At 42.0% G+C, this 24,202-nt stretch overlaps 1 protein-coding gene across 3 annotated transcripts in view; it reads right to left on the bottom strand.

The window, feature by feature from the left end:
* Window positions 1–24,202, bottom strand: part of Arl4 (ADP ribosylation factor-like 4) — a 122,745-nt gene that overhangs the window by 95,522 nt on the left and 3,021 nt on the right. Inside the window, exon 1 of one of the 3 annotated variants that reach the window (XM_072299566.1) lies at window positions 14,771–15,537. The exons of 1 other annotated variant lie outside the window; for it this stretch is intronic. The gene's annotated coding sequence lies outside the window, so the exon portion shown is untranslated. Of the gene's footprint in view, window positions 1–14,770; window positions 15,538–24,202 lie in introns of those variants that run through there. One more of the 3 variants, XM_072299565.1, reaches the window with a different exon arrangement.

Genomic DNA, 24,202 nt, shown 5'->3' with positions numbered 1-24,202 from the left:
GTGGTGAATGATGACGACACGGAAGAGATGATGGAATGATACCTTTTCATCTTTAAAAATTCAAGTAAATTTGTATCTCAAGCGCTGAATAGAGACATCATAGTCAATAAAACTAGTAAAAAAGATGCTGGAGGTAATAATCGACTAGTTCTATTGAGCCTCGTTAATTCTGTTGCAGCTTCGTTCGTTGGAAAGGTTACGCAGGGAAGAGGGGATGGAATGATACCTCTTTGTCTTTAAAAATTCAAGTAAATTTTTATCTCTAGTGCTGAATAGAGACACCATGGTCAATGAAACTATGGTACAAAAAATTCTGGAGGTGAAAAGGGGATGGAATGATACCTCTTCATATTTAAAAATTCAAGTAAATTTGTTTCTCAAGAGCTGAATAGAGACACCATAGTCAATAAAACTAGTAAAAAAGATGCTGGAGGTAATAATCGACTAGTTCTATTGAGCCTTGTTAATTCCGTTGCAGCTTTCTTCGTTACGTTGGAAAGGTTACGCTCCAGACGGCGCGGCGCATGATAAATGATACATCGTAAACATCGAAGCCAGCGAAAGCAAAGTCTGCCTCCGCGTGACTCAAAATCGAGAGCGAGGGCTGAGCAAACGCCCTGCTCCCTTCCTCATCAACTTGCTCGCCATACGAGCGCGGAAGCTCAATTTTAAAGTTCAAAATGAGTTTTGTTCCCTACCCGCGTCCTCCGGCGCGCAAAAGGACCCCGGCGCGAGCGCTAAACGCTCAACCCGAAAAGTTGAAGCTGGTGCTCCAAAGCTCCACTCTTAAACGCTAGATCGACGTTACCGTTGAGGTTGCTCACGGCGGTAAGGCAGCTTTCTGCTGTGATAGCGAAAAAACACTAAGTGTATGCTGGGATGAACCTCGAGACACATAAAAGCATGTGCTATGACGATGGTTCATACAGAAATGTACTTACTGCTCTCTTCGCTATCACGACAGCTTTCGAGTATGCTTCCTGTTTTTGGCTTCATACTCCCCTTATGACGGAACGTATCGCAAACTTGTAACCCCTTGGGAGTTACATGACGCTCGGCGAGGCACTTGGGTCGTTTTCGTGCATTATGAAATGTGGCCCAGAAATGTATTTTTCCCCCAAAAATTATAACACTATTTTCAGTTTGGGTCCTTCTGTAACACTGGACTGTTACTCCTATCCCTTCGTAACGAAATGCAGCTCTATCTCTGAAAAATAATGAAGATAACGTCATTCACTGCGTTACATTACATAATGCTTAACTTAATTTCATCCGCCTGAGTAAGTCTCTTTTAGGCGATGAAATGTGCTGAACTGGTCACGTGAATCATTGCTAAGACCAACATGAAAAAAAAGGGAGAAAAAAGCTAATTGTAGTAAGGTACCGTATTCAGAATTTACTACGTTTAAACATCGTATAAGCCTCGAGACTTTTGAATATTTTTCTTGAAATTTTTCCAAAAATTTCAACTAAGTACAATTTAATCAAAAGGATCTGGAAATTCTGCTTCCTTAGGAATAAATATTTAAGTCTGGGAAATTTGAAAAAAAAAAAAAAAAAAAAAAATGCTCATACGGCTTTTATCTTCACCACGTCAGTTTGGTATCGGTGAATGACGCTATCGACAAATTTTTTTTCCTCACCTTCTTCTCTTTTCTTTCGAACGGCAATATCCCTGTTAAAAATGCACCTATAAACTTAGAATTACGAAAAATATCTAATTTTTTGCCGGTTAATACATTGCAACCAACGAGTTGGCAAATAACTCAACTGACCCATTTCCTCCGAGGGAATCTTGGGAATTTCGGAGATACAATAGCCGTGGTCAGCGGGGTGGGATGCGAGACTCGTCGCGTCGCGGCTGGTGCACGGCCGATTCTCAACGCTCTATTTTGCCGATTAATATTTATGCAAATGAGAAGCGCCAAATCGAACGCTAATTCAGGCCGGCGCGCCGCTGGCCGCTTTCAAGACCGCTCTGATGATAAGTCCATTCATCTTACCGGGTTTCCGCGTCGCATCTCGTCTCGTCTCGTCGGAGGAATAAAAATATGATTTTCAACCGGAGATGATGACGGCAACACTGTGACCACCGTCGTCGGTGAAAGTCGTGAATGGCCGCGGCCGACGCCGCGCCGCACAGTGGATCGAGTCAAGAGGAGAGGTCGGACAAAATTTGAAAACTTTAAACGCTTATAACTCCGTTTATACACACCTTTGAGGCTTTAAAAGTGGTTCCATTGGTTTTCTCGTGAAATTTTCAACTGAAACCACCCCTTGAAAGTTTGAATGTGGCGGAATAAATATAAAAATTCGCAGTTTAGGTTAAAAATTTTACGTCCGACCTTTCTAATTGACGCAATCCTCTGTGCGCCGCGCGCCGATCGCCCGAGTCCCGGCCGGCGCGACGCGACGCGGGCCGACTTGGCGCAATGCGCAGGCGCATTCTGGCATTCTTCACCGCCTCCCCCGGTCACCGATGCCCGACAGTCCGCAATGACCTAATAATAAATGACCGCCGCCATGTCTTCGGCAGAATAGAAAGACAGTCACCGAAAGAGACGCATCTATGAAGAGAAGATGTACATTTGGACTACATTTTGTAATTGGGAACTACAATTCAGTTAAGAAATAACGGATGTACCGTTCGTTTCCCAACACTTGTTAGTGTTTCTCCAGATGAGCCAGAAATTGTAGCTCCTAATAGCAAAATTAAGTCCATTTGGTATTCTGCAATTAGTGGCATTAAGAGGCAGTGACGCTTCTGATAAGTTGGCAAAACCATGTTTTCATATTCATTCAAACCCAATCAATGACAAGGAGTTTAAAACATCGATGGGTGCCGTAAAGCAGTTGGCAAAAATATTCGGTTATAGCGAGCGCGGAAGGGGCAACGTACGTCCGGATAAACGATACCACTATTCGAACTCGCGGGAGCTCGTATTGCCTATCTCGTCCAATGAAGGCGGACTGCTGGGGAAAGACGGACATGTCATAACGTTCAAGTGCGTGTTTCCGCGATGTTCAGAGCGACTGGATCCTGCTGTAAATTGACCTACACTTTGATTCTTTTTCCTACATGACTTTATTTGGTAGAAATGACTATATTAACATGGCTTTACTTCAGACCCCTTAAATACATTTCAATATCTTCTCCCATACCGGATAAACCGAAAATTTAATCTTCGCTGTAATGGCATCTTCGGCAACTTATTCATTATGTTTCCTGAAGAAATGATAGGTAATACGGATAACTGTCGTGACTCGCTTTCGATAAACTTGACCCGGAGCTGAGTTGAAACGATAGCGAACCTAGTTGAAACGATCTTGATGAGCCACCGCGCGCCGCGCCGCGTGTTGGCGCGCGGAACGTGGGACTGGCTCCGGACTCCGTTTCCGGGTTCCAAATCTGCAATTAACGGCGGCAGGTGTAGGCAGGTGCAGAATGACATGGCGTTCGCCAATTCGCGAGTTTGTCGAATCATTCATAGCGACGCCTCGCATTGCACCGTTAACGCTGCCGCCGCCGCCGCGCGCCATGGCACTGCACCCATGCGAAGCAGGCTGCCATGATATAAATGTCATAAGTAAATAGTGTGCGCAAGGGGAACGCCGTTTGAGCTTTTGGACGTTGTTAATTTTCTTATAGTAAATCACAAATTTCCTGGGAAACATGGGAAAACTTCTCCATCAATTTTTATAGAATTTCATTCGCGATGTTCTCTAAAATTTCGATATAGCTCACTTTCCAGGGGAAATGTTCAAAAACTTTCCTTGAAGATAAATATTTTAACGGGAGAAACTTGACAGCTTTCAAAAATTCATACTTCATTTTTCCATAACGCAGCAATGCCTATAACCTAATAATTCCTTGCTTTAAATCCTAAGGTGGAGGGGGGAGAGGTCCGTGAAATGTATGCTGTTCAAACTCAAAATTTCTGCAAGCATGACTAAAGAGGACCATTTTTGCCTTTCATAAAATACGGTAATTAACGTCCTTGGTCTCTTAAGTGATCAACATGGCAGAACCCAACCAAAACGTATGCACCATGCACTGATATGTAAATTCAAGAAAGAAGAAACCATATTACGCACCAATTGCAACAATATATTACACGAAAAGAAAGGTGCTTTTAATACTGTTACACTTGATTTAAAAAAAAAAAAAAAAAAAACGTAAAAACATGCGTTAAGAAGGGCTGAGGGATTTGAGGAAGGTGAGAGAGACACATTTTGCGTCGCGTAAACAAAAAAAAAGAATCATATACTTAAAAACTAACTCCCTCTCTTAAAAACCGGTAAAAAGTCGATCTAAAACCGTGAAATACACCGATATCTGAGTATTAGCTATCATCTAGTCCGCATGTGAGAGCGTCGAGCGTCAACTTCCAAATTCCCTAGTTGCCGGAAACCCCTAAATCTTAAATTTTATAGCAAGTTAAAAGGAATGTGGGCTCGGGGCTGGACGGGGAATCTGCATTTAACCGGTCTCGCCGGGCGCAAAAGGGGCCATTCGAATACTTTTGCATGACTACCTCATATTTTCCTTTACACCGCAAGCTTACAGATACGGAACACGGTTGTCGCAGGCACGAGACTTTCAACCTGAAATTCTTTACTGAAACGCAAGGGATCATTCATCTTATTCCGCACCACTTGCCAACGCCGCCAGGCCAATAAGTACTTTAATGCAGGGATAGGGAATAGCGGCAGAGACGTTGGCAGATCGCCAACGGGATATTCGCCTGGCAAAAAACCCAACAGAAACTCCAGCATGCATTTGCCGGTTCTTCGATCTTCCCGCAGGACTCCGCGTTAAATCGACGGATTTTACCGGGAAAATGGCAACGTCGCTCTGGCACGGCCGCTGAACTAGGCCTCGATGCACCGCTGTCAAAGCTCATTCTTTTGCCGACTATACTTCAATCCTCTATGCATTTTTCATTCAGTTTCGTCCTGCAAATATAATAATTGAATCCGTCTGAGGGTGCGGGATTTATTGCAGCCATTTTTGTCTTGCCGCGTACGTACGGCTTAATTAAATATTGCAGCGCTCTCGATTCAAATAACGGGAACTTCATAACCGCGGATGCTTTCATTTTGATGATTGAAAATCTCCTCTCCGTGTATAAGATATTCATACTGAAAATGAAAGATTGGATGAAGTATCCATCGTCTTAAATGAAACTTCTCAAGGGGGGTGAATTTAATAATGCGGACGCTTTAGCGGAAAGTTTTGAGCTCTATATTGTTTGAAGTTTTTGAATTTACAGTCGAGAAATGGAGGGGGCGAGATCCTCCCCCGGGGGGATATGGAGGGATTTTCCGGTTGCCATTAAGATGAGTGAGGGTGTAGGCGATTCTAAAGAGGCCGTTTTCTCGAGTCAAAGGGCCCTCGAGAACTTCAAGACGACTTCTAAAGTCTATTTTGAAATTTTGGAAGATATTTTCTGTAAACTTTCATTATGTACTGGGTAATAATCAAGTTGAACTACCTCAATATTTTTGAAATCCACGCCGGAACTTGAAGCGTTTATTTCGAAAAGATGCCAAGTCGGATTTTTTTTTTTTCAAAATACAGTTTAATGTCGGAAAAGTAATCTATAGATATAGACACATCTGCACCCAACCCAGGAAGAGCCGTTTATTTCGAAAAGGTCCCAAATCATCATCAACATCTTTCAAACACATGCTTCACTTGTTTTCATTTTGAGACAAAATTCCAGCACCAATACGCTAGCCCACTCGCACGTCAAAACCTCTGAGTGACGAGAAACCAGAGTATACATTAGATCCGCAGAACACTTCATAATTCATCCCCACATATCTCAAAACAACCTATGGTTTCGGTCGACTGAACCCAAGTTCGGGGGCCCACCCTGCATTTCCTCAACTCTATACGATGTTTTGCTCAGATGAAAGTCAATATTTTACAAAATGCATCTTGATTTGGTCATCTCCGGGTGTAATAATGGCTTGACCATTGATTCGAGGGCAGATTTTAGCGCGAAATGCGGGTTAGCGGTCAATAATAAAAAAATCTACATTTCTCGCCGAAATAGGTGATAGGAGTTCAGGCCTGAAGAGAGACCAGAAATGGCCAAATCATGATGTGTTCCGTAGAATATAGACTTTCAACGAGCAAAAATTTTAGAGTTGAGACTTAGCTAAGGTGTATATCCAGCACCACATGGGATATGTGTGCGTTACCGACACATATCGGTATGTCTCCTTTGGTCTATTAACCAAGTCCTTTTCTCTAACACCGAGAAAAAGGAACCTTAAGTTCCCATAAACACAGGAGTTTTTAACTCTGATTCGTTTCAGGAAAAGGTCTATCAACCAAGTCTTTTTCTCTGATCAGACCGAGAAAAAGTAACCCAAAGTAACCATAAACACGGGAATTTTTAACTCTCGTTTTAGGAAACTGGGCAACGAAGCCGTGTGTTACCCGAACAGCTGAGGACGGCGACACGCTTGCCCCGACCGGACCGGGCGTTGGTCGTCGTTGCTGAGATTTCTCCTGCAGCATCCAACTGCGAGGCCCAGGACCGCGGCCATAAGGACCCGGACAAGCCTTGGCCATTAGTCATGCGCCCTTTTCCGGCCCAAATCCCAAAGCCCGCGACCCTCCCGTCGCCTCTCCTGAAACGAGCCGCTAATGTTCAGCTGAAATATCTCCAACTGGTGCCCGGTGCGCCCCCGCACACAGTGCATTGAGTCAATACGAGAGGTCGGACAACAATTGGAGAATTTAAACGCTTATAACTCCGTTCCTACAAAACTTTGAGGTTCTAAAAGTGGTTCCATTGGTTTCTTCGTGAAATTTACTTCCAGGTGAAGAACTAAAAATTTAAAATGTGACGAATTAAACATCAAAATTGGCAGTTTTAGTCAAAAATTTCATGTGCGACCTCTCTGATTGTCTCGATCCACTGTGCGGCACTCCGATTTATTCGCTAATTCTCCACGGCACGTAAGTGCCTATTGCCGCTTACCTTCATTCCAGATGGCAAAAACCGTTTGTCTTTTGTACGCGTTGATATTCGCACGTGTGATCATTTAGTAAATCCATGAATGGAGAATTGGCACGATAAATTTTTATGACAGCATGCGAAAGCGCTTAGTGTGCTGTGTTCGCAGAATTTTCCATAGTTTCTTTCTGATGTTAGAAATTATTTAAAAAATGTATTTAAAGTGAGAAAATGTACCGCTGTGTGACTTCATCAGGCGGCATTTCCCATCTAAACATACGTGCCTATACTAACAGATTCGATGATTTAGTCGTATCTTCTCTAATGATGGTTCGTTTTAGAAACCGAGGATGTTATCTCGCTCAGTTCACTCAATGATTTCCTTTTCAACATGAAATTAACAAAATTTTGGACACCTGCAAATTCTCCATTGCCTTACCTATTTGCCTGCAAATTAAAATAAATCTCAGTCTATAAAATCGATCGTAATAAAAGTTCGTCGATTTGGAGTCAGTGTCACGACTCTCACAATGAGCCTCTTCATACAAGCACTGTGGAAAAAAAAAAAAAACAAGCTGTATGCTCTACGTGTGCATTGAAGCGCTTAACAGCTTGTTTTTTCTTTAGTATGGGTACATTCATATAGAAAAAAGAGGTTATCATGAATGCTAGAACACAAGTGACATCGCCGAAAATAGATTACGGTCGTTCGCATGTAAAATGGTGCGCAAACGTGATATACTTAGCGATATATAGCAACGCAGGAGGTCAAAATTAAAGTCAACTGACTAAAACGCTGACAATCCATTTCTGAATCGACCACTCGTTTTGTGGTGTTAATTTCTGTTTATAATCCGATTCTCGTTGACATAAATCAAACTAATTTTTCCCACGGGAATATTCACGTCGACAAAAACGAAAACTGTGAGGTTCCTACGTACTGCTTTTTCGAAGAAAAGGGAGTCAGGAGTGTCATATAAGCAGACTTTTTCGAGTCGATTGCATGAGATCATCGGAATCAAATGTTATGAGTAATATTATGCCGAACCATTAATTTTAGGACCCCATTATTTCCTCGAAAATTCACGTAAATGAAGCCTGAGCCTTCTCTCGCTCCCTGGAAAACCGAATATTGTTGCCTGCACCGTACAGCGTATTTTCTGGATAAAATTAAAAATAGGTTCCAAGGCAACGCTTCGGAAAATCAATATCTAAATAAAGAACAAGTTTAAAATCATTACGACTGGGTCGCGTGTCACGAACCCCCACCCCCATCCCCCAGTCAACCCCCTGCCCTGCCTGACCCCTCCGTTCACCCTCCAGGCCACAACTCATTCCACCGTCTGTTACAGTGCTCAGCAATTTTCAGAACCTTCGCTTGAAAGTTTTGTAATATCGCGGTTGCCAAATTTCATCAAGTTCAGACTGTGAGATTCGGCACAAAATGACAAATCCACATCGTGTAATCACGAAATAAAACTCATGGTCACTGAAAATTAACGCTTGACGGCAAGTCGAAAAAAGCGTATTTTCTTAGCAACTTTTCAAAATATCCGATTGAACTTTACTTTCCTGTAGGAAAACCTTTATAAGATAACCATACGAAACCACTAGATCCTCTTTGAGGTTTGGGTTATATTTTTAAAAGTGTAAATTAAAGTCATTGAAAATTTTCAAGACGAACTGTGCGATGGTACCTTTCCCTTTAAGTAAAAAAAAAAAATTCAGTACATAACTATGCTACTCAGTTATTAAAATCAATCATGCCTTTAAGGTCAGCTGTTCGATGCTTCATTTTAAATAATGTGCACAATTCTCGACGTGCAAAGTCCTATGAGATCAATTCGTCGAACAATTAACGTCCGTCGATTCTCAGCTAGATGTCAAAACGTCATTCTCTGGATTCACTTCTTTTGCGAGCATTCCTCCTATTTAGAGCTGTTCGCCTCCGCATTACCAGAATGTATTCGTTACCCGTCAACCCTCTTCTCGGGAAGCTATCGCGAGAAAGAGATACTCGCAACCTGCGAGCAGTGTAAAGTGCGGGTTCACGAAAGAAACGAGGGGGCAGAATCTCGACTGCTGTTTGTGTCAGTTCAATTTTTCGAACCGGTAGATTGGATTAGCGGTAGTGAAAGGCAACCCAAAAGACAGGTAAACGGGTTGAAAAACCCTCAGACATATTATGCCCGCACGTCGGACTATGAGGGAGAGTCAGGGAAGGAGATGATTTGAGAAGACTAATATCTTGGCCTGGCAACCGAACCATGAATATTCCGTTCTGTCCTCTTGTTACCCTTCAAAGAAAATCCACACCCTCATTGCCAACTCTCAGTTTGTTCCTTAATGCATGGCTAAAATTTTAGGAATTGTTGTTGAAATTGAACAATTTCGTTCACTTCCCGTGTCGTTCCGCAAGGGCCACTCTTTTTTAGGGGAGTTGATTAAGTCAAATTGAGAAGAGTAAAACGTTGGTTTGGCGCAGAAAAATAAATCCGGAGGCGGCATTATCTTGGCACCATGAGATCTTTTTACGCGTCGCCGGTGAAACTACCAAACCACGTATCTCAGCTTGCCATGTCGCAGACTTCCTGTCGTGCTTTATTTTTGGAATGGAAACCTACTCAACGTCAATTCTTGAAACTTCCGTGACTTTTCTTCTCCGCACGAAGGAAACAGTGAAAATTTCAAGGAATGATAATATTGATTTTGTTTCCTTCAAAATAATGAAATGCGAGCAGAGATTTTTAAACACCGCAAATGAGATACGTGGTTTGGTAGTTTCACCGTTGATGTAGTTACGACGAGTCCGCACCAATGATACTTACGGCAAAATTTGGGCCACGGAATCTGTGTACCGATTGCCGGATCACATGCTGAATTTAGCAGCTGAATATGGAAGTCAACAGTCATCGCTCAACGGCTGAAATTTCGCAAATTCGAGTTATTTTCATGCAGATTTGTATCAAATCTATTCGAATAGTTCAGAAAAATCCGACGTTACGCGATGGACGCTGAGCCCCGTTGCTGAATTTGGCGCGACAAGCGCAAAATTCAAGCATCGGACCGATGACTTCCACGTTCAAGCCACATTCAGCACCCACAATCAGCGTTTGATTCCGGTGGAAGATAGAGGGGCAATGCGACAACGTTGTCGAAATCTCAACGGTTTCTTGCATCCAAAGACGGGGAAACAGCGTGGAAATCGGACAACACAGAAACACAGATGCCCCCTGCTTACCGGCTTACCTGGCCGTCTACCTGTTCGGAGACTGATTGTGCGCTCATGTTCAAAATGCACAGACAACCTTTTGGCTGCGTGGATCGTGAATGATGTTGGAGACGGGAGATTTCTCCCGCGCCGCCGTCTACCCCTCGCGCCTCCCCCGCCGCGGGTCTTCTCATCCCGTCGCGTCGCGTCGCGGGCAAATCGCTTTTTTTAACTTCATTTTCTCAGAATTACCTATTAGGCACGTTCCGATTTTCGCCCCAGGCCGACCCATCGCGATTGTTCGTTGCCAATTGTCTTGTCAGGAGATTCAGGTATTTCGAATTTATAAGGCGCTACGCTGCTGCCAGGTGCTTCGGTCTTTTCCACTGAGAGCAACGCAAAGGTGAGCTGACAGTAAAGTTGCCAGATTTTGCAATTAAATCTAGATATTTTACATTTGTTTAAATGGGAGAGAGGACTGGTTTTCAGCACTATCTAGCAACAGTGGCTGACAGTAGGAGGATGGACTATTCTGTGTGGGGGCGTTGAAAAGTCGACTTGAGATACCTACTTTTTCCTACTTGTCAAATTGAAGATGAACAGCAATAAAGCTTGTTGCTGCAAGACGTGGTTTCACTGCGCAACAGCAGGTTTGCCTTCATTTGAGCGATTAGGCAAAGACAGATCCTGAGTGTCGAATTAGTCGCATCCTCATGGACGGACCTGTTGGATCAATCTCCTCGAATGACCTCGTCTAATTTTGATCGTAATTTTTCTAAAACGATAGACGCGGCCAGTTTTTGTCAGATCATGAAATACTTTTTTGAAATTTATGATGCCCTATACCTACCTCAAAATTAATATTGGTCCCGCTCATGTCCAATTTAAAAGGCGAATAAAGATATAAAAGAGGTGTGAAACGAACGCAGCGCTTTGAACGATACAGAACTGTTTAGACAAATTACTATGGAGTTACCTAGAAAAGATTTCATGCGGCAATGGTTAAATGAGATCCGAAGTTCAAATGACCAGCTGAGCAGGTCATAAGGCTATCCGCGAAGAGTGAGTCATGAAACTTGGTATTGAACAATCAATTTTATCAGTGAATAAACCAAACAAATGACTCATCATCATAATGGCATGTTTTGGCGTTTCTTAAAATTGTGAAGTAAGCTTTGAAATTTAAAAATATAAACGTCCGAAAGAAGTTCGTAGTCCATAGACAGTCATAATCCGGCTGGAGGAAAATTTTCAAAAAGATACGTTGATACGTACTGCATTTGCGGGGACGAGCCTCCGTAACGGTGTATTGCGAAGGAAGAGGGGGCTGAAAGCTATTGTTGCATAATTATTCACATTTGAAATAAGTAGTGCGTAATTTTTGGGGAGGATAAGTACTTCGGACATCTCAAATAAAAGTAAAAGAAATTGAAGAAAAGATTTTGCCTACCGTTACTCTCCTATAGATATAAAAAAGTTCAGATTCGCGTGGCGGAAATAAGAAAGGGATAAGCCTCGTAACAAGTCGGATATTCGTAATATTAAACATCCTAAAAATAATGTAACTATGATGACTCACTAATGTGACATCAAATCTTCTTGCCGTGACCAATGACTATCTAACGTGACATCCACGATATCTTGCTATTACGCCCGTTGTTAATTTACTTCGAATACTGTATCAAGCGTATCACTCTGTATATTTTATGAAAGTGGACATCGGACAGACCTTCGCCTCTCAATTGGATGCTGCTGTGAGCTGGAGCCTTCATAGATCCTCCCGTGAATTAAAAAAGGGGGGCAGGGGAGAGCGGTCTGTTCATTCATATTCGCCTTGAGGCTATTTCACGCCTCTTTCATATTTTTTATGACTATTATTGTCTGCAGTCGCGTTCGCCGATCGCATCCTGTAACGTACAACGTCGCCAGATTTACGACATACGATGCTTGGGTCCGTCAGAAAAACACTCGCTGAGATTAAAATGTATCAATACAGCGAGTAGTCAGAAAAAGTTAACTTTGAAAGCTGAAAAATCGAATAAAATCGCGGTACATTTTTCGTGTTTCGTGTACACGATGAACCTGTTTCATCAGTGGTAGGTAACTGACAAGCACAGGGCTGGTGCAGTTCTCCATTTCCTCACGATGTAGACGCATTCCTTATTGAAACGTTTTTATCGTGAACTTTGAGGGAATTTGCTCCAGAAATATTCACCTCGCTGACAAACCAATGCGGGGTCGCTTTTAAAACTTTTAAGGTCCCTCTTTTAAATACGGATAGGAAACTATATGGAGCTATATCTGGCTATTCCCCCGAAAATCTAGAAAATGAAATATCTCGTTCATGCATTACTGCGACGGAGACTTTAAAGATGTCTGAAATTTCGTGAATTTCATGTTAAGGAAGGAACTATTGGTGATAAAAGCACAATGATATCCTCGGATTCTGAAATGAACAATTATGACAGACGATATGACCGAATCTGCCAAATTGCATATGTTTAAATGGGCAATGCCGCTGATGTCGCATCGAAAGGTGATACATTATCTCACTTTTGAATCCATTTTTTTATGGTTTCCCACTCAAAAAAAAAAAAAAATTGTGGCAGATAAGTACTGCGAACGCATGCTCACTTAGGCGGCAAATACACCTGTGAGATACAAACTCTTCTTGAAACTGAAACACCAATAGGAAACCAGGATTCCGATCAAAATCCTCCTTGCCTATTGGTGTTCCACTTTCAACAAGCGATTGTGCCTCGCAGGTGTATCTGAGCCTTAAACAATCTTAGTTGCGGCGATAAGTTATTTTCGTGCAAATGCTCCATTCAAACCATAAGCTGGCAATGCTTTATTGACCGACAAGCGTCGGAAACTATGGGAGAGCCCCAATTAATTTTCAATCTGCACCATCCTTGAAATTTCCTGACAAGCGATATCCTTGCGCGAAGTCTGCCGCGTCTTGTCGTGGCGATCTGTGATTGCGTTAACGGAAAAAGCGCGGTCAGAGCGGCCGAAGAAAAAATGATCACGTCCCCGGTAAACCCGCGTTCCGTCCTCCGTTGCCTCGTACACGAGTCTTCGGAATGATTTAAGTCTCCATGAAGGTCAAATCCATGCGTTAAATCCTTCGACCAGCGACGAAGTTGTCAAGTCTGTTCCTCAGTACACGAGGGTGGCTCTGTAGCGTATTGGAGAATGATTCGACAGTCCATCGACTGCTAATATCGGGATTTTAGAACTTTTTTTTGACAAAAGAAATCCTAAAATTTTACATCAGTGGCGTAGCTAGGAATTCTTTGAGGGGGGGGGGGGGGGTGGTCCGTGACGGTAAATTTGCATTATTTTGTGTATGTCCCTGATTATAATTTATGTCTGCCCTCCGAAAGTAAAAAAAAAAGGTATAATTAACGAGGGGGTCTGGACCGCCCCCTTGTCTACGCCACTGCTTTACATTACTCCGTAGTCCATCGGATATTACGTAAAATATATTACGTAAAATATATAAACGTAAAATGCACTTTGGAATAACTTCAATGGTACGGCACCGAAACTTATCGATGGACTATCGAATTGTTCTCATAAAAGTTAGGGATGCGCCTTTCTTGAACTCGCTGAAGCTCTCAAAGTTGATGTAAGAGAAGTATAAGTAATTCAAGATAACGGTGAAGTTTAAGTAGTATCTCTGTGATCTATAAGATACAGGGTTGATACAACTATTCGTACGTTCCGGAGCTCGGGAAGCATACCCCACTTTTTGAAGGCGCATCTGAATTTATTAGTTCATGCGAACGCCAGTCTGTCTGTCCTCAACGCTTCACAGCTAATGACAAAACTGCTCATGTATTCATTCAATCCGTGCAAAATTTCGATTAATTAAAGCACTCGTATTGTTCTGAATCGTATCATCATACGGAGTACGATTCTCAAAACTTGACCTCTCAAAGTTTTGAAAGAGTGTTGATTCCAGACGAAACCCGTGGCATCGGGGTTTTCACGAATTTTATAGAAGTATACTTAATTTGATAGCAAATCCTGATCCCTTAACCTAAAATGGACTTTAGCATCGATGACATCTACATGGATTACTTACCTACTTGCAAAGTTAAAGTTGCATAACTAAGCACTGTGAACTGCATACCTACAAAATTGGCGTCTGCCAAGGAGTGCAGTTAAGCTCCTTCAAAGAGTGAGTTAGGTATGCTTCCCCAGCTCCAGAACGCACGAATAGTTGTATCATTCGCCGTAGGACTGATACAGGTCCCAGACGCAAAATTTACAACAGCGAGAAACACGCTTCGTCCTTTCTGTATACGAAAGATGAACTTTGAAAGCGCAAAAGGGAAAAAGTTGATGCGAGGGTCAAAACTTCGTAGACTCATTGCTCCTGAAGCTATATAAAACTCTCCTGGTTTGTAACTTCCCTGTTTTATTTCGCTCCCAATCTCATAGAGTGTTCGCGGGTAACTATTTCCCAGACACAGCAAACTATGAATTTATGAGTGCGGTTACTTCTATAGAGGTTTTTCTCGAACAATATTCCCACCCAGAGATATTATTTAACACATAATAATATGAGACGTACCTTAAATTCAAATTGTATCCTAGGTTCTCAAATGTTGATGATATCCAGGCATAAAATTAGGTATTCCTTGGGGACTGGCGGTTGATTTCCAACACAAATATATCGCTACACAAAACACACTTTTCAACTTGAGCTCGCTTCTCTTCACGAAAACACTTCAGTAAAAAAGGCGCTCGCTCAACTTCGGTTGTTCATTCAGAGGCCCCAACTTGCTGAAGGGACATGAATACCATCCCGCAAAGAATTTTTAACTCGGCACGGAATATATTTTCCGCGAAGGTAATGTATTTCACTTCCACTGATTAAACTTGAAACGCACACATATCCACGTGAGTGATTTTTAACGAGCTTATCACAAGCACTTCAAAAAAATTCTGAAAATTCCTCTTTCAATGCGATCCCAAGGAAAATCTGCACGAAATCTTGCCGACCAAAGACGCTAAGGCACTCGTCTTTTAAATCAACGTCGATCGCGAGGTAACACAACCGTATTTCTTAAATTGTGTACAATGCTCTCGGAAACTGAACACTGAAAATAACTCCGGTTATAGTTGGCCGATAAACTCCACAGGTGCACAGCTCGTTACAAGATGGGCACGGAACTCGCGATTTCCGAAACGGCAAATCGCGCGGGATGACAAACGAACCGAAACAAAAAAGAACTCGAAAAAAATAAAAAACACGAGGGCGGACTCTCGGAGGCGCACTACGCACCCGTCATGATCGCGGTCGAATCTCGTCTGGTTTGATAACCTCGCACTTGTCGGCTCGGGAGCAGGAGCGAGCTGGTTTCGGCCCGGCGCACCAGAGCGCAGCAGCGGGCAAAAATCAAACGCGCGCAGCATCGGTAACAGGTCCATACGGTGTTGCCGCTTCACATTTATCCCCTATATTTATTTTGAACCGCACATTAGGTGGGGTAATATCTCTACGGCGAGCCTTTACGACCTCCGAGATAGCCTGCGTTATCGCTTTCTGATTTGATTCATCAAATTATTAAACCTTTCATGGGAATTTTGAGGATTAATTTTAAGGCCCGCAAAATAAGACGCAAAATCCGCCCAGACCGATGAGGAAGCGAAGCGAGCGACACCTTGAGTTGAGTACAAACATGTCAAAGAGGAGTCTCCACGTTAAATCGTATTGCAAATTTTTTAGAGCAATCCATACAAACGTAACATAAAAGTCGCTCTTCACTCTAGCGTTCTGCGACACCCAAACACCTCATGTGCCAATCTTCCCAATTTTTATCGGGCAACTGACAACGCAACATCTCTTCGTTAACGCCCTGCCGCCATCCCTTCATGGGACGTCCGCGTCATCTTTTTCCAGGTGGTACCGAATCCAAAACTTGTTCGGACAACCACTCAGAAAGAAATCGTTTCTTTTTTTTTAAATGTGTAGAGGAATCTGATACAAAAAAAAATCGATTTTTTGTATCAGTGAGATCAGTATGTCTATCACGCCGATTCTCATGGAATTTTTCCTCGAGTGTTAGCATTGCGTCTGAGGATTTGCCACATGTGATCCGATTCGAGCATTTGAAATTCCTCGATTTTTTTTAAAAAAATTAAAAAGGTTTCGCTTACGCATAGGCGATGCATTCTCATTTTCTTTTTGTTGCTTTGCGGGGTGATTCACTCCCGGCTCTGCTCCCGGCGAAATCATAAAAATGTCTTGGATTTCCTCCCGATAATTTTAAGTGCAATTAGTGGAACATATTTTTCACCGATCCTATTTCCAGGGAGGGATTCTTCAGGCTTGGCTATAAACAATTTTTGTGCATATGTTTGTGAGAATTGTTTGAAAATTTAGAACAAAGAAAAACTTTAAGAAACATTCATACTTGATTTTTGTTAATGCTTTCCCTCGGATTTTATGTAATATAATTTATGGAATTTTATAAATCCAAACTCTTTGTGGCTCATTACTCTGAGTTTTTTTTTTTTTTTTTTTTTTTTTTTTTTTTTTTTTTTATTAGCAATATTTAACACGTGCTCGGGGTTCAATGTAAAGATACTTTAAATCTGCTAGGTACTCACGAGAATATTTGAGCAGCTGCTTGATAATGGATATTATTACTTTTTAGGAAAAACTATTCAATTTACCTGAGGAGAATAAATAAATTGTGTCGGACGAGTTGATATGAGAATTGGTGTGTCGAATCGTGGGTTGAAATAATTTAATTTCATACGGGAACACAATTTCCTGATTGCGTTGTCACTTTTCATCCAAAAATGATCTCAAGGAACCGCATTACTCGCTAATCTACGTGCTGCTACACCGTTGATTTGATTTTCAATTGCGATGCAACTATTCGGCCTCCGAGGTCACGCTAGGAAGTATCTTTTCACTTGAAGGCGTTTTTTATGCGTCGTCACTTTTCATCAACAGTAGTAGGGAAATGAGGATTTGATCGCAAAAATTACATGGGGCTTATGGGAGATAAAATAACACGCTTTCTTATGAAGACTCCGTTCTACACGGTGCGTATGCGAGCGAGCCTCTGGACCGCGGTCCTCGAGTTAGGTTAGGTATCGCGGTCCGAACGGAGTCTCCGTAAAAAAGCGTGTTATTTTATCTCCCATAAGCCCCATGTAATTTTTGCGGTCAAATCCTCATTTCCCTACTACTATCAACTAACAACAAGCAACCGCATTACTCATCGCTAATCTACGTGCTCCTACACTATTGACTGGGTTTTCGAATGATGCAACTATTCGGCCTCCGCGGTCACGCTAGGAAGTATCTTTCTCTGTGAAGGCGTTTCTTGTGCTTCGTCACTTTTCATCAAATAATTATGTCAAGCAACCGCAGTACTCGCTAACCTACGTGCTCCCACACTGTTGACTGGGTTTTTGAATGATGCAACTATTCGGCCTCCTCGGCCACGCTAGGAAGTATCTTTTCACCTAAAGGCGTTTCTTATGAGTCGCGTCGTAACTTTTCAACATTTTAGCAGAAATATTTAGTTGTCATCATTGTTCTCTAAAATTTTCATGCATGGCAGCTTGAGGCTAGGCAAGCCAATAAAAAGAACGTGAAGTGGTTTTACTCAGCTTCTCCATTAATTTCTTCATTCTCTACATTGATGCATACCTTCCTTAAACATTTCAAGCAAGGGGTAAGTAAGGTCCCCTTTCCAGCCTTTCCTCAATTTGTATTTAAAGCGGAAAGGAGGAACAATTTTAGATCTGATTGCTTCCCGAACGATGGGGGGACGCATCAAGTTTTTAGAGGTTTGTCAACGATGGTGCCTTCACTGATTTAACCTGCCACTACGTCGATTTTACAAGCAGATCTTTTATTACGTCGCATCGAACTATTAAAGTTCAATGTCTCGCTCTTTTTCTCTCGCTCTCTTTTAATACCCGCGCTAAGTTTTTTTTCCGTCGCAGATAAAAGCAGACCGACGACGACCGCGCGCTTTCGTAGTAAAATCTTTGTGCTTATAGCGCTTTTATTGTGCGTCTCGGCCTTTATTGTGATTCTCACTGAATCTATTCGGCTACTATTATTTCGTAGCCACGCCGAAAGCGCAAAGAAATAATGAAAACAGCAGGAATCAACAGGCCCGTGGCATGGATATGTACTGAAAAAAAAAATCTCGGCGTATTTACTAAGAAAAGGGAAAAATTACCAAGAATTCAGGGTTCTATTTGATCCCATTTTTTCTTTGTAAAGTTACCAGTTTAGAAATTGGTAATTTTACTGAGAAATCTCGGTAAAATTATTGATTTTGCTCGGTAATTTTACTGGACCCCGGTAAAAATGCCAATATTTTTTATCGACTGTGGTAGAATTACCGAGATAAAATGGCAAAGTTACCGGGAATTGATTACCAATAAAAGTGGTATTCTTACCTGAAAAAAACAGTAAAAATACCGGTTTTTAGGTAAGCTTACCAGTCTGTCTTGGTAAAATTACCAATAATTGGTAAAAAAAAGTGAGATGGTAAAGGTACCAACGGACCTTGGTAAAAACGCCGAGAATTTTTTTCAGTGCGTGGCATGGATATGAGCCCTTTTTCTCTTTTTTCATTTCTTATCTTAAATTGGCAACTGCTTAATATTGTTGCCTACTTACCGAAAGATAAATTAGGATGCCGTATTCTAGTTTTATATTAATTTCAGTGATCGGCGATCGATTAAAAAAGATGCCAAAGAGAATTAATTAAATCGTGAAAGTGGATTAGACGCCCGCGGCATTGAGAACCTGAATCCTGCGCTGTATCGAAGAAGTCAAAATTATTCATGGCTCGTGCAAAATCCAATGAGAGGGTGATTGGGTCTCGTTTGTTCGGCTTGAAACGATTTGAATTGATTTTTGTGAAAGAAGACTCGTCAAGATCGGAGTTACCTCATGAATGTGGAATGTGAGAGTCAAGAAAAATCTCGGTGAAAATCTAATACTCGAATCAGCGCATGACAATCAGATATTCTCAAACGTATCATATGAAAATGATCACAATTATGGATCGTATTCAATGGTGGTTCGATGCATCGCTTTGTTCAAAACAGTAGGTAGTCCCTAACCTCAAACAAAAATTGTAGGATTTAAGATAGAAAATCAGAAAAGGAGAAAATTCCTAACAACGTCACTTCAAATTGCCATGTGGTACTCTTAAAAATCAAAAACCTATCCCAAAAAACCCGTTCCCACAGATTACTGGATTGACTTCTGAGGCTACGTTTACAGGTTGAACAAATCGATATCGATACAATCTCACCTGTTTGACGTGTAAAATACAATCCATAATGATTACTTCCTAATTACGATTCCACTTTGCCTTCCTCTATTCTTCTCATGCAGCCATCAACAGGTATAAAAACACGAGAAATTGCATTTCTCGAGGTAAATCGTGATCGAGTGGCGCCAAACTTTCAGAGTTGACATTTTCATCAAAATACCTACTATTTTACTCATTTCCGTCCTATTAATTCTCATCGGTCAAACTGGCGAGCAGCTACGATATAGCCTCAAGGAGCCAAGTTAAACATCGTGATAATCCCGCGTACATGCGGTCTTTCCTTATATCGTCGACCCCTCCCCCCACCCCCTCCCCTCCCCCCCCTAATCTATCCTTGTCATTACTGCAGTGAAAGTCCGTTCCTCTTGGAAGCGAGGTTTGTCACCGTCACCGGTAAGCTCGCCCACCACGGTACAAAGGGGACCAAAAAAATCCCATTCATGAGCGCGGCGGGAGAGTGGGGGGGGGGAGACCGTGCCCTAGGAAGAGGGGGAGGGGCTGCAGGATCGGAACCGAGTCTTTCAAGATCGGTTCCGGTACGGATGATAATGAGCCTGGTCATTCATGATTTTTTGACACACATTCCGCGTGGATCCCACCTCGTTTCCAGGTTTTTTGGACGGACCGCATCGCGTCGCGAGCACCTTATCCGCCGCATCGCGCAGTCTCTAGCGGTAAAAATCGACCGCGGGCTTGTTTCCTTAAAAAAAGGGGGTCTGACATACTTGACCGCGCGGCACGTGGATGTATCGTATCGTCTGTTGCTTGCCTCCCACTTCTCGCGTCACGTGCTCTATCATCTCACTCCCTCTCAAAAACTTGTTTATAAATTGAGGACCGTATTCATCATAGAGGGAAAAGAGGGAGGTCACATCTTCAGGATTGTCTACCCTGTGACGTAGGTCGGTGCAATTTGGCGTCGATATTCCAGCGAAATCCGAAATCCGAAGTATGAGAAAAGGACCGTACTGGTCCATTTTTTTGCTTAGATCAACTCCAAGTATAATTTATAGAATGACCTTTTTCCATAAACGACACCATTCCCATATAATATATTATAATGTAATAACATTATAATGCAGATTTGTTGTAGACATGATACTTTTGTTAGAATCGTGTCATCTTATTCACATTTATTAATGGTGTATCCTTTGAGTCATGTTAAGAGTTGAGTTCAAATTTGGGTTCAAGTCATACATTTACCGTTTATCAATAAACGGTTATTACGGTCGATGACATGAGTGCTCTCCTTACGCTGCTCTCCTCTACTTTTATTTTATTTTCCGTCCGAGTAGAAAAATATGAGAAGAAAGAGGAGAGGAAGAAGAGGAAAGGGTAAAGAAGGAAGGAGGAAAGGAGAAGAAATAGAGGAAGTAAAGAAGTAGAAGAGTAGAAGAAGTAGAGGAAGTAGAGAAGTAGAGAAGTAGAGAAGTAGAAGAGGAAGTAGAGGAAGTAGAGGAAGTAGAGGAAGTAGAGAAGTAGAGGAAGTAGAGAAGTAGAGAAGTAAGTAGAGGAAGTAGAGAAGAAGAGAAGAAGAAGAAGAGAAGAAGAGTAGAAGAAGAAGGAGTAGAAGAGTAGAGAAGGAGAGAGAAGAAGTAGAAGAAGTAGAGAAGTAAGAGTAGAAGAAGAAAAGGAAGAAGAAGATGAGAGACAGACAAGAACGAAATGAAGAGAGAGAATAACAAGGAAAATATGACGAAAAGAGAATGAACAAGGAGAAAAATAAAAGCCTCATGCATGAGAAGAAGATGAAACTCTATGAAAGAAGAGGAAGGAAAAGGAGAGAGAAGAGATGATAAAGATGTGGAATAGTGGTTTCATCGTAAAATCGCATGCTTAATTGGTACTCATACAAAAATAGCTTTTTATCAGACAGGAAAAGATTGTATGAATGCCATGTCAGTCCGCCTTCAATTTCAGTGTAGGCAACACGAGCTTCCGCGTGGTCGAATAGTGGTATCATCCTCCATGAAAAAGTTGGATTGTCTCCGCAGGCAGATATGTTGTAAACACGATAACTTTTGTTGGAATGCTGTCAACATATTCAAATTTTTAACGGTGTGCTTTTTGATCGCTCGAAAGTTGAGTTAGAATTTGGGTTCAAGCGCATTTACCGTTTATCAATGAATGTTCATTTACGTAAGAGCTCTTCTCACGCTGTTTTCCACTTAACTTTCTATTTGTATTTTCCGTCCGAGAAGAAGATGTAAAGAGAAAGAAGGAGAGGAAGAAGAAGAGGAAGATGAAGAATGGAAAGGTGAAAGAGAAGAGAAGAGGAAGAGGAAGATTAAGAAGAAGAAAGAGAAAAAGAAAAGGACGACAACGAAGAAGAAATAGGGGAAAACTTGATATTGCATGCACCATACGGCAGCGAAGTCCTGAAACCACATTAAGATGCACTCAGCCGCTCCTCGATATAACGCTAATCGCAGAGACAAAGACCATGGGAGCAAAATGACTCACAATCGGCTTTAGTTCCAAATCAAATCAGCCCGACCAACTCATCGACTGATTGAGTAGACACGACTGATTACCGCAACATAAAGGGACGGGGTCTGAGAATCAGATCCACGCATATTTTCCCAGGATCAGGAATGACCCCAACCCACAACCCACAACATTAAAATGAGAGGATCAATCACGATCACAGGAGATTACTTTGAAAGATGAAAAACTGAGGGAGGTCTCCAAGGGGGCTCAAACATTCAACTACACAGTATTTCATAAACAGAAAGGAGTTTTTTTTTGGAGTGAGGTGCGCACTGTGAACAAATAGCAATGCTGGATCAATGCGAAAATAGAACCGCTAAAATAATGTGACAACGGGATCCACCCGGCCCCCTTAAGGAAACTGGTGGGTGCGAAATATCTTTCATCTCTGAGATTGCATTTCAATAAGAAGTTTCGATAAGAAAAAGTCAAAATTTTTCTTGAAACAACTCAGTTTTTTACAATTTTCCGGGGCAGACGGTAGACCCCCTGGAGCCCTTTTGGATTTGTGAAAGCCCATCCAACCTCCATATGGAGCTAAAAGAGTCCCCTACTGCCGTGCTAAGGAAAAAACGCCGTATGAGCCTTCAGACGTTGCCAAGTTTCCTCGATAAAAACCGAATTTACTGGGAAAATTGTGAATATTTTCCTCCAAAATTTTCAGACTGTTTTGTACGCAATTTAATCTAAAATATCTGAAAATTTATAAGAAAACTGTGCATAAATATCGTCAAAAAAATATGTTTTATCAAGGGAAATTTGGCAACTCTCGACTGTTCATACGGCGTTTTTCCTCAGCACGGCAGCCTAGGCCCTCTTTCTCGGGAGTCTTTCTATGCCCCCCCCCCCCAACTCCTCATGATGAGGTGCCTCCTATGGCCCTCCTCTTAAGTTCCTAGTTCTGCCAATGAGTGTGACGGAGGCCCCATCTCAAACGAAATAAATGACGAAACCCAAAAAAAAGTCTGAATACTGATGGGAGGACCAACTTGGTTAATGCATAAGCAATTTGCATATCGCTTCAGAGCGATTTTCCCCGGAATTCGCACAAGTCATGTGTAGGCAGAGGAGGAGCCCTTAAATCATTTCTCTTTCTCTCGAGATGTTCTGAGTTTACGAGGAGAGGTGCTGATTATTTCTGAGGTCCCCGCAAGGGGCCGCATGCCACCGAGAGGTCCGCAAAAGAAGACTGCGTCATAAATCTACAGTCTGCTCACAGCCTCAGAGCTCACCGGCCGCTAATTGATCGCACATACTTTATTTAAACGACTCCTTATAACTCATAATTAGCACGAACAGTCCGTTCCCGTTTCAAACTAAATATCATACCCTGAAAATAGTGCGATAGAATTATTCAAATCCTCTGCTCAAATGAGGCTTTCAATTGACGGAGTTGGCAGGGATGCAGGGATGAGCCTTCAGGTGTTGAGATGCACTAGCAGCATCACAGTTAGATTCCTTCTTCAGTTAACGGCCACATGCATCTCCAAAACTGCCTTTCGTGCTTTTAAAAAGTCTCAATCTACTTTGATAGTTCGATAACTTCGTTGGTTTTTGTTTGCTGCGTTACCATTTTTACATTTTTTACGTTACATATAGGTACATTGTGATATTTGTTTGCTCTGATTTTCTTTCTGTCGTGTTTCTGTAAATCTTACTGATGATGGGATGTATCCCCGAAATGGAAGAATCGTGTCGAGGAAGAACACCGTATGAGCCATCAGGCGTTGCCAAATTTCCCCGACAAATCACGAATTTTCGGTGTTTTTACTCAGCAAGGCAGTGCTGCGCACACTGGACCGAGTCAATAGGAAAACTCGGACAAAATCTGGAAACTTTGAAAGCTTATATTTTCGAAAATATGAAACAAAAAAGTTCAAGAGTGGTTTTAATGGGTTTTTCTTAAAATTTCCTTTCAGAAACACCCCTCAAAATTGAATTTGTGACTATATAATCATCCAAATTTGCAGTTTCAGTAAACAATTTCATGTCCGACCTCTCTAATCGACTCGATCCACTGTGCGGCGGTGGCGGTGGGCGCTCGCCGATCGCTTGTTGCATTATCGATGGACGTCAATACAAAAAAAGGCACTGCCGGAGGAGTGAAAGTGGTCTGGATACTTTCTCTGTCACGATTCGGAGGTTTTTTTTTCTTTTTAGCAAATAAGGCTGGGATAAGCAGTAAGCGCGCA

The sequence above is a fragment of the Bemisia tabaci genome, chromosome 4 (assembly GCF_918797505.1).
Source record: "Bemisia tabaci chromosome 4, PGI_BMITA_v3".
Taxonomy (NCBI): Eukaryota; Metazoa; Arthropoda; class Insecta; order Hemiptera; family Aleyrodidae; genus Bemisia; species Bemisia tabaci.
This window is presented reverse-complemented; position numbering and strand designations above follow the sequence as displayed.